Here is an 11,506-nt window from a genome sequence, read left to right on the forward strand (position 1 = left end):
AAAATTTGTCATAAGGACAACCGCAGGATTTCGCCGGGAGCAGAATCATCATAATTTCAATCAGATCTAGAATATTTTATTTTAATATATTGTGTTTTTTTTGTTTGTTGGAAACTATTAATTTTAATACAAAAATATAGATTTTAAAGAAGATTTGTAATTTTAAATTATTTTAGGGAATTGTTAATGTTTTAGACAAAAAGTTTGTATTTTCAAGCAAAAATCATAATAAGGTCATATAAAGAATTTTCGAACCTCCAAAAGTCTTTGTGTGGGACACTCTTTGTCCTTATTAGGAAGAAAAATATTTGATTTAAATATTATTATTGACTATAGCAATATTATACGTGCGCTACAGAGTCCCAAAAACATTGCGTTGTCAATGAATATTATACAAATATAGAAAGGTTATTTGGCTCCAATTTTTCGAATTGTACAGTTTAATCACTTCCAAAAATAATAATTTAAGAGGCATGAATTATTTTTTAAGTAAAATGTTTTTATTTTTACACTGAATAATGTGAAAAGGGTCATACAAAATTAAAAAGCTACCTCAAAATGATTGAGTTTTTAATGGGTTTTCATTCTTTGGAGTTATTTGAAATGCTTTAATACTCTTTTAATTCCTTTTGAATTCTTTTAACTTTCTTAAAGTCAAGCGAATTCCTTTGAAGTCCTAGATGTGTCTGAATTAATCAAAATAGCCTGTATTATTAATTTCCTTGAATTCGTGGAATTTTCTAAATTCTTCGAACTTTCTGAATTCCAAGGACTTCAAAATAAGTTAAAGATTTCAAATGAATTTAAAAGAATCATAGTAATTCAAAACATTCAATGAATTTAGGGAATTCAGAAAATTTACAATATTTTTCAGGAATTGGGGGGATTCGAAGAATTCAAAGGATGTCAGGAATGTAGAAAATTCAAGGAATTTAGAGACTTTAGAATATTACATGATTTCAAAGAATTTTAAATATTCAAGATATTCAGGAGCGCATGCAAATGTAAAGCACTTCAGCAATTTATAAAAAGAAGGGAATTTGGAGAATTCAAGAAATCCCGAATATTTTGGATTTCTGGGGATGTAGAGAATTTGAAGATTTTAGAAAATTCGAAGATTTTATAAAATCTAAAGAATTCACAGAATCTAGGGAGTTCAAAGGATTTAAGTAATTTAGAGAATTTAACAAATTCAAAAACTCACGAATTCAGAGCCTTCTTTCTATTGAAACAAATCTAAACGTTTGATTGAAAGTTTATAAATTATTTACAATATAGATTTATATATAAGTGCTTTCATTCAATTTTAAAACTCATTCAAATATTGTTTCATTCTAAAGTATTATATTTTGAATCTATTAAATTTAAAAGATTGTAATTTAAAATTAAATAATTTGAAACTGAATTTTTCGAAATAGAAATCCTTGAATCTTTATAATTTCAAAGTGCTAAATTTAGATGTTAAACGTCATAATTTTATTTTATGCAATTTGAATATTTCTGTTTTTAAGTAAAAGTGCTAATTATTTAATATGCAGTTTAATTTAGATTACTTTGAATGAAAGAATTCGGCCTTATGAGTTCGAACTTTTTATTTTCAATGACAGTAGACAATTTAACCGAAAAGAAAAATGACCAATAATGTTTTTCCTCGGAAACGGCCACCCTGTTTACAGAAACATGTACAGAAAAAATTCCTAAAGAATTTTGAATGGCTTCGTGAGGCTATAAAATTTTGAAAGATTTCGCAAATTTCAAGGGATCTTACAACATTTAAAGGATCTTAAGGATTTCAAAAGAACTTAAATGATTTTATTTGATGATTTATTGGATTAACAGATTTTGTAGATTATATCAGATTCAAAATTTGGGGAATTTTCCAGGGATTTCAGAGTATTTTAATATAATTCAAGGGTTTTTAATAGATATCATCGAATTTTAATATCTTTTTTACGAGATTTCAGTAAGTTTCAAACATTTTATTCTTTTCTAAGGAGTTATGAAAAGAGTTATTTCACAAGATTCCATTCATGTTTAGAAAATTTCAAAGGATTCCAATGGTTTTCTAGAAAGATATAATGAATAAATTTATTGACATTTCAAGGAGCTTCCAGGAATCTCTACGGATTTCGGAGAATTCACCAAATTTAAGGCATCGTATTTGATTTCAAAACAAGTGATACGATTTCAAGGGATTTCTATGGAATTTAAGAAATGTAAAATTATTTTCGGAGTTTTCAGGAGTATTTTTGAAAATCATATTTTAGGGTTTTCTGGAAGGTGTTCGACAGATTTAAAAGATTCTAAGGTAGGGTAATAAACATGGGGATTACTGACACTCATATAGTGAACGACACCACAAAACTGAAAGCGCTGTTATTAAGACTTTAATTTGCATATTCTGGAATATTAGTTATTTAAAAAGAGATAAAAATTATATTTGATTTTAAAACATCTAAGGCAGACATAATAGGTACGCTTCACGAATAAATAGGTTTTGGAAAATAATAATAAATTATACATTTAGGAATAGCAATTTCATTCTTCCTCAAAACTATTCCGATTGGTTTTTATGATACCTTAATTACTGTAAATGTTTGTCTTGTACTATATTAGAAATAATTAATAAAAATAAGTTTAAGTGATAATTCCCTAAAAATTAACGATTTTGTATTTATTGGAGTTAATAAAATGCCGAAGGTCAACGTGAATTGACAAATAAGTAATGAAACCGAATCCATTTACAAATGGTTTTTCTGGTTGCGCATGATACAAAATTTTTTTGAATCGCCTTACAATGATACTGCCATGATTGGAAAAAGCACCGCGGACTGCAAACAATCGAAAAATGAGTTTTTTATATCATTGGAATCGTGAAGAAAACATACACATGAGAATTAAAATAATTTTTTTAAATGGTTAAGAGCTTTAAAAATAATTATTGCTAAATTTTGGGAAAACACCGTTAACTGCCAAATATGGCTAGTTGAGAAGAACTTACAGTGCGGGCGCTCTCCGGAATCATCTAACCCTCAAAAGGAAGTTTGTAATTCGAGAAAAGCCATAACTTCAATTATTATGAATAGAAAAATGCAAATTTTTTTTTAAATTCCGATTTTTTTTGTGATTAATAACTTTATTAAAGTGCAGAACTTATATTGTTGAAAAATGTAATGGGTAAAAATAATGTTTTTCAATATTTTTACTTGCCCAAAGTGGAAACAACAAAATAGTTGGAAATTTTCGAAACAAATCAATAAAATTGTTGCTCCTGATCTAATTACCCATGTTAAGAAAATCTCATCATACTTTATTAAAGCTTAAAAATTGATCTAATTACCTATGTTAAGAAGATCTCATCATAGTTTATTGAAGCTTAAAAATTGGTTTAATTACTCATTACATATTTAAATGTACGTAAACATATTATAATTTGTTTCAGATTTGATATTTAAAAAATGTATTTTGTAATAAATTTGTTCGTTTGTTGAAATCGCCTTAATTATAATCTAAGTTTGTTAAAAATGTTTTAATTGTAAGTCAATCATTTCAAGTTTTTCTAATAGTCAATACAACTGGAATTTATTTACATTTAATAAATAAACATGAATCCACTCCACTGAAAACAAAGAATTTCGTATTATTTAATATTCATATTCAATAATAGTTATAACATTCTTACCCACATTTTCGGTAGAAGAAAACGTTCGATTTCCTAAAGATCAGATTAAAAAAAGAATTATTGATAATAATAGTTGAAAAATTTGATTATTTGATATATTGAGATATTTAAATATTCGAAATTGACGAATTTTAAATTGAAATTCGTTAACATTAAATAATTTTTAATGGTGATTCTTAAAAATTAAATTATTAAGAAGTTACATTCCTATAAATTATTAGTCCCGATGATGGAATAATTTTCAAATCTACATTATTTAGATTTAACCATTTTTAATTGTAACTTCGAAATTGTAAAAATTTGCATTGTTGATCTCTCAAAGTCAAGATTTCTTATTTAAAATATTTGAGATAAACAATTTAAACAAATTTATGAGTTACAATTAAAAATTATTCATTTTTGATAATTTAAATATGAAATGTCATCAACTTCTAAGATTTAAAATTAAAAACATCTGACTATTGGTTCTCAAAATCATCATAATTTGAGAATTGTTAATTATAAATTTTTCAAAATTAAAGAGGTTTATGTGGTTAATCTTCAAAATTAAAAAGTTTTAAATCGTAAATCTTAAAAGTTCAACAATTTTTTATTGTAAATATTCAAAATTGAAGTAGATCCTGGAAAAACTGTTTAAAATTACATACTTCTAAAATATAAACTTGAGAAATGAAATAAATTTTAATTTTAACAATTCAAAATAGAACTATTTAAAAAAATCGACATTGCACATCAAATATGAAAGTCTTCAATTGAAAACCTCAAAAATTGGAGAATTTTTCACTGTAAGTCTTTAAAACTGAATTACCTATTTAAATAACACCTTTACAATGACATACTTTTAAAATAGAATTTTTTATTTTCTTAATTTAGAATTTAAAAATTATGTGAGTTTGACAACTAAAAATGTTGTCATTAAAATTATTTACATTTCAAATTTCATCAATTTGGAAGATTCGTAAGTTAAAACTCTTGACTTTTTATTTTTCAAATCAGCACAACTCAAGAAATGTTATTTCTACTTTTTTCAAAACATGGTAAACCTTCAAAATTGAAGAATTTCAAATTGCAAATCGTTGAAATTGAAGAATTTTGCATTGTAAGTCTTCAAAAATTAACTATTGCAAAAAAATGTTAAACATTACTAACCCTTAAAATATGATTCTTGAAAATTGAATATTTTCTAATTCCAACTTTTTAAAATTCAAGAATTGTCAATAATAACTCTTCAAAATTGCAAAACTCTGAATATTAAAATATTTTAAAACTGAAGAGAGTTCATTTTAAAAAGATTACAATTAAAAACTTTAAAAATCAATAATAATAATAATACTAATAATGTGCAATATTTCATAATAATTATACGTTCATAAAGTAACTGCCCGTTACAGGTTTTCCGAATTGCAGAATTCCAATCCACACCGTCAACTGCACTTTCAATAATTAGCTAACATATTTAGACAATTTCTTTGAAGAAGTGCAAAGATCAAATACAAATTCGCCAATCACAATAAAAAAATTAGGAAATTAGTTAGAAACCACGATATATGCGAATAAAGATTCGAACAGTTTTTGTTGATTTTTTCGGCTTCGTTCGTTTTGCAGTTAAGGGCATGTGACATAGCTAAGTACGTATATTACCGACCTAACTTGATCAGTTCACTGAACGTTTTTTTGAACCTAAGAACTTTTTTCGTAAATAAAATATCGAGCTGAAAATTTGGAAAATGTATTAGAGTACAATAAAGTACGTTTAAGTACTGCATTTTGGTAGAAACTTCACTAAAAATTATTTCATCTTTTTTCTGAACCTCGACATTTTCTGAACTTTCGAACTTTTTTTATGTCGGTCTCAAATTTTGAGAAATGCAAGAGCCGAAAGAAAACTACGTTAAAGCACAGAGCTTAATAATAAAATATGTTAAAAAAATATTTCAACTATCAATTCCGTCGGCATCAGCCGGTAACGTTGTGCACGAAAATACGAACCCTGGCGGCCATTAGACGAGTCTCTAGAGGCCTCGTATTTTCGTGCACAACGTTACCGTCTGATGCCGATGGAATTGACAGTTGAAATATTTTGTTTGCATCTTTTATTATTAGGCTTTGTACTTTAACGTAGTTTTCTTTCGGCTCTTGCATTTCTCAAAATTTAAGATCGATATTTTATGTATAAAAAAGTCCGAAAGTTCAAAAAATGTCGAAGTTCAGAAAAAAGATGAAATAATTTTGAGTGAAGTTCCTACCAAAATGCAGTACCCAAACGTACTTTATTGTACTCTAATACATTTTCCAAAGTTTCAGCTCGATATTTTATTTACAAAAAAAGTTCTTAGGTTCAAAAAAATATTCAGTGAACTGATAAAGTTAGGTCGGTAATGTAGGTACTTAGCTATGTCACATGCCCTTCAGGTCAGGTAACGAGTGGGTCACGTGACTCGACTCCTGCCTTACCACCACTTTTTTATTGTCAAACTTATTTTCGCGCGAAGCGTCACATCGAGTTGAAAATTTGGGATAATGAATAATAAGCACTAAGAAAGGTGATTATTGCTACTTGTTTAGTATCCCAAAATTTCAACTTGATCTGACGAATCGTCTAAAAATAAGTTGCGAAATAAAAAAAGTGGCAGTCAGGTAGGAATCTGTTTACGTGACCCACTTATCACATGGCCTTGCAGAATAGTCAAAAGAACCAGTGAAGGTCTCTCAGCAGGTAGTGCTACAGTTGACGAAGGCGATATTCGCAAATTGGTTGCAAATACAGGAGATTTCTTAAGAAATGGAAATTTGATAGAAGTTTTGAAGGATCTATTGCGAATTCTAAACGGAGATGTACTTTTTCACTAACTGTGTCCAAAAGGCTCAAATTAGCTACGAAAGTTTCTAAAAACGTCTATGAAGTTGACGTAGGGCAAAGAAAAATTAAGATTACTGTCATATTCACATTTTTTGGTGCTGACGGTCGAGTTATTCCGCCTATGCTACAGTTTGTCCATACGAAAGAAGAACTTTCCAAAATTACAAAGGTATTCTTAATGAGTGGAGATGCGAACTGAGTGATAATGGTTCCTGTGTAGGATCCAATTACAGATCCGGCCAGGTCCTGCCTGGATAGCCTCTTTTCGAACTGTGCACTTGTCGGAAAAAATGGCCAGGATCCAGCTAAAAACGTCGCAGTAAACTACTAGGATCCCACCTGGGACCCACCAGGGTAATCTGGCCACAAAGCGGATAAAAAATGTTGCTTCAGGCGAGAAATTGGCAACTTGTTTTGTCTTCCCTGGCGGGCCGAAGGAAGCGAAAGGAGCCTCTACAAAATATCCGTAAAGACCCCATTGGGTCCCCATTCGGTTCCTTCTTAAAAAACTAAAAAAAAAAACATCAAGATCAACTTTTAAACTGTTGAAATTCAAATTCCACGTTAAATTATCTATCAGAAACTCACGGAGTAATCGCAATACTTTCTTTTTTAGCGTTGCAAATTTAAAAAAAGATCATTAACTTCTGCTGAAGGTGACTTCAAGCGCATCCATAATAGCTCAAATAGTACGCTGCGCGCGAAGTTTAAAAATAAAATTCTCTCTCATTTGAATCGCGCCGTTGTTGTCTGAGGTTTCCACTGCGTGGCGCTAGCAGCCAGACAAAATTCTTACAGTTACGACGGAGCGCTTATTAACTGCAACTAAAAGAAGATGCACTTAAAGGCACCATCGGCCGATGTAAATAACAGGTATTTTATTTTTTTAAAGTTTTTAACAATGCAAGAAAAAGTATTGTTATTACTCCGTGAATTTCTAATGAAAATTTAAACGTAGATTCCGAATTTCAAGAATTTAAAGGTTGATTTTGCTGTTTTGTGAGTTTTTTATAAAGGAACTAATCTTGCGTTTGAGCTAGGTTTTAGGTAGTTCCTGATAAAGATAAAAAACCGAAAAAAATCTAGTCAGGTACTGGCCGGACCTTATACAGCATACCATATATGTACTTTCAGAAGATGGCGATGTAGTATAGATGATGCAGTGCCATCCTGAGAAATATGTATGCACTAAATTATGCGTTAGTCAATAGGCAAATAGCTTCACTAACAACACGTGACAGCCAACTAAAAGTTATTTTCATCTGTAGCATCCGAGTATTTAACATTTATGAACACGTGTTTTTAATTAAAATAACACCACCTAAATTTTCATTATATAAAGTTTAAGTCGTAGTTTTCTTAAATTCTATTTATTACACATACTGAATGGGGTGGGTGAACATAAACAATAAATTTAAGGTTCTGCATTTTTTTACCTCTCCCAATAACTATTCTGTTAATATAAAGATAAAACTTTTTTTAATATGTAAATATAAATAAAATAGTTAAATTTGTATTGTGTATGTGAGAGCCAGTGAATAATAATGAAAATAATAACTTGTTATAGTACCTCGCAATTTAACCTCTAAAATTATTGATTAGAAATTGGCCTATGTTAAAATATTCTTATTTACTTTGTTGTTAACAGATCGTTAGCCACATATATTTATATCGCAGCTAAATAATAAACATACCGAAAAAAATGAGAGAGTCTAGATTTCTAAACGGGCGGTTGAAGGTTATTCCTGTTAGGGCCTTGTTAGAAGTTCTAGATACAGCCTGGCCAAAACAGCGTTACAGAAGTATTCTGGCCCTCCCTATTTTTCCTGATCGTCGCCTGATCAGAAATAGGGAAAACTAGCCGGGGCTCTTTCAGAACCCAATTTCTACATGGGATGTCGTTTTAATTCTTGCAGGTGTCATCGAACAATGTTTCTAAAGTAAAATACTTTTCAACGACTTTGCTGCATGTGGACTTGGTCCCTGGAATCCAGATGATGTAGACTATTTAAAATGCTTAGGCAAACAAAGTTTGCCGATGACAAGGCAGGTTGTACAGATGTTGAAAGAAAAGCCGTATCTGTCATTTGCAGATTCAGAAAGTTGAAACTGAATCTGTTTGCGACTATGTGAATCGGTCATTTTCGCAAGCAGCTTCAAATCTGGCATGTATTGCAATTACCATTTCAAGCAAGGTCATAGTGAATCGGTCTCCTACCTTTTGAATTAGACGACTTATTCGATGTAACGCTGCCATATTTCACATGATTTTTTAAATTTATAAATTATCGAAAGATTAGAAGAAATCATGCGCAAGTCTACTCTGGCGGACCGAAGGAACCGAATGGAGCCTCTACAAAATACCCGTAAAGACCCCATTGGGTCCCCATTCGGTTCAATCTGGAATTCCAGGGAATAATACGCAATTCAAAGGTCATTGAAACCCATTCAACAGAATTTAAGGGATTTTTGTTTCCTGGGTTCCTTATTATACGAGGTGTGTTCAAAAAATAAGGTGACTTCACGGTTTTCTCAAAAAATATTAATTTATTCCTCAATATTTATGTTGTCCCCTTAAAAGTAATCCCCCTCTGATATAATACACTAGTGCCAACGCTTTTTCCAATCATTAAAGCACTTCTGATAATCATTTTGTGGTATAGCCTTGAGTTCTTTCAGCGATGCAGTTCTTATCTCCTCAATTGTTGAAAATCGATATCCTTTCATGGGTCTCTTCAGTTTTGGGAAAAGAAAAAAGTTATTTGAGGCCAAATCCGGCGAATATGGAGGCTGAGGCATGACTGTGGTGCTATTTTTGGTCAGAAAATCTTTCACAAGCAACGATGAATGAGCAGGTGCATTATCGTGATGCAAAAGCCACGAATTGTTTTTCCAAAGCTCCGGACGTTTTTTGCGTATCGCTTCTCGCAAACAGCGAATAACTTGAAGGTAATACTCCTTATTGACCGTACGACCTTGTGGTAAGAATACCTGATGCACTACGCCACGGTAATCAAAGAAGACAGTGAGCAAAACTTTCACATTTGACCGAACTTGACGTGCTTTTTTCGGTCTTGGAGACTCGGGATGCTTTTACTGAGACGATTGGGCTTTAGTTTCGACCTCATAAACATATACCCACGATTCATCCCCAGTTATAACCCTTTTGAGAAAATCAGGATCATTATTGACTTCATTCAACATCTCCTGAGCGATGGTCATGCGATGGATCTTTTGGTCAAAATTAAGCAGTTTTGGAACAAATTTCGCTGACACACGTATCATGCCCAAAATGTTCGAAAAGAGAGTATGGCATGGAGCCAACCGATATGCCAACTTCTTCAGAAACTTCTCTGATGGTCATTCGGCGATTTTTCAACACCACTTCTTCCACTGCTTGAACGTTTCCATCTGTTGTTGATGTGCTGGGACGTCCAGGGAGAGGTTCGTCTTCGACATCCTTTCGGCCTTCTTGGAACAGCTTGTACCACTTATACACATTTTTCTTACTCAGAGTAGACTCACCGTATGCAACTGTCAACATTTCAAGATTTTTAGAGCATTGGATTCCATTTTTCACAAAAAATTTAATGCAAACTCTTTGCTCCATTTTTTTCGAAAGAAGAAAATCGCCGAGCACACCAAACCCTTCTAACCTTTTATGCCTCTGCCAGAAAAACAACATGAGCTATATAGTCAAAACTATGAAGATATTATCGTGACGAGTGTACCAACACTACAAAATAAAAAATTTACAACTTGAATGTACATAACCCGCGAAAATTTAAAAGTCACCTTACTTTTTGAACACACCTCGTATGCTAGTTATTTTCTAATGTTTTCATATTTTTAATAGTTATAATTCTGCCATTTCAAGTTGGAACATTTTAAACATTTGCCTCTGGCGTTCTTGGCTTATTCTTGCTTGCAGGGGGGGGGGGGTATATTTTCATTGGACGAAAAAAGTCTTGTTACGTCTCTGCTTGAAATAATTGACGAAATAAAATCTCGAAATATAATTATTATTTATAACTACAAATAACAAAATAATAAAATACCTTTTATTTTTCAGACCTGTCTACTATTAAAACAGTTTATGTCTGAAGAGACAAAAATATATCATACAAATTTAAATCACAATTGTATTTTAGGTACACAAACTTGACAAATAATTTCTGCCAAATACTTAATCAAATCAGCTTTATTCGGAATATTTTGAAATTTTTTTACTATTACGGATTCAGCAAAAGCTCTTAAACCGATTCATATGCATCCAATCGTTTGTCAACTTGAATTATGTTCGGCTATTTGAATATTGCTTCCAGTGTAGATTTTGTGGTAATAACGCCTCACAGGGTCCGAATCCGATACTACTTCATCCTCAAAATTACTTAGACGAATTTTGACTAATCCCCGTTCAGGAACCACAAATGGAAACAACTTTTCACGTAAAATTGCTCCAATAATATAGCCATCCTCTATTGCTGCCTTATAAATCCCTCCCAATTCAATATATAAATCTGAAGCACCTTGGACTAGATGCACATTAAGTGCAAGGGGAGCAGGATGCACAGGTACTGATTTTCTGCGCACAAACAGGAATAATTCTGTAAGGAAAAATAAAAATAAAGAGCGATGGGGTGATCGTTTTTTTTTCTGAATATCGTAAAATTTAACGACTTGTAACTCTTTGTAGGGTCAAAGGAAAAAATGTTGTATTTCATATTTTTGGTAAGATTTTTCAAGCCTTTTTCGCAGACTATAAGACTTTTTCTAAGGGATACATTTATATGACATTAGCAAACGAAAATACAAAATGAATGGAAATTTTATTAAATTCTTACTATTCTTTTTGGTTTCTTTTGAGGTTTCACATAAAGCTGCTCTTCTATCCTTAAGGACATCATGCTTAAAAGTGGTCTGATACCTGTTTATTTATGAAAATATGTTTTAAGTACATTTTT

This window comes from Belonocnema kinseyi, chromosome 1 (assembly GCF_010883055.1).
Source record: "Belonocnema kinseyi isolate 2016_QV_RU_SX_M_011 chromosome 1, B_treatae_v1, whole genome shotgun sequence".
Lineage (NCBI taxonomy): Eukaryota > Metazoa > Arthropoda > Insecta > Hymenoptera > Cynipidae > Belonocnema > Belonocnema kinseyi.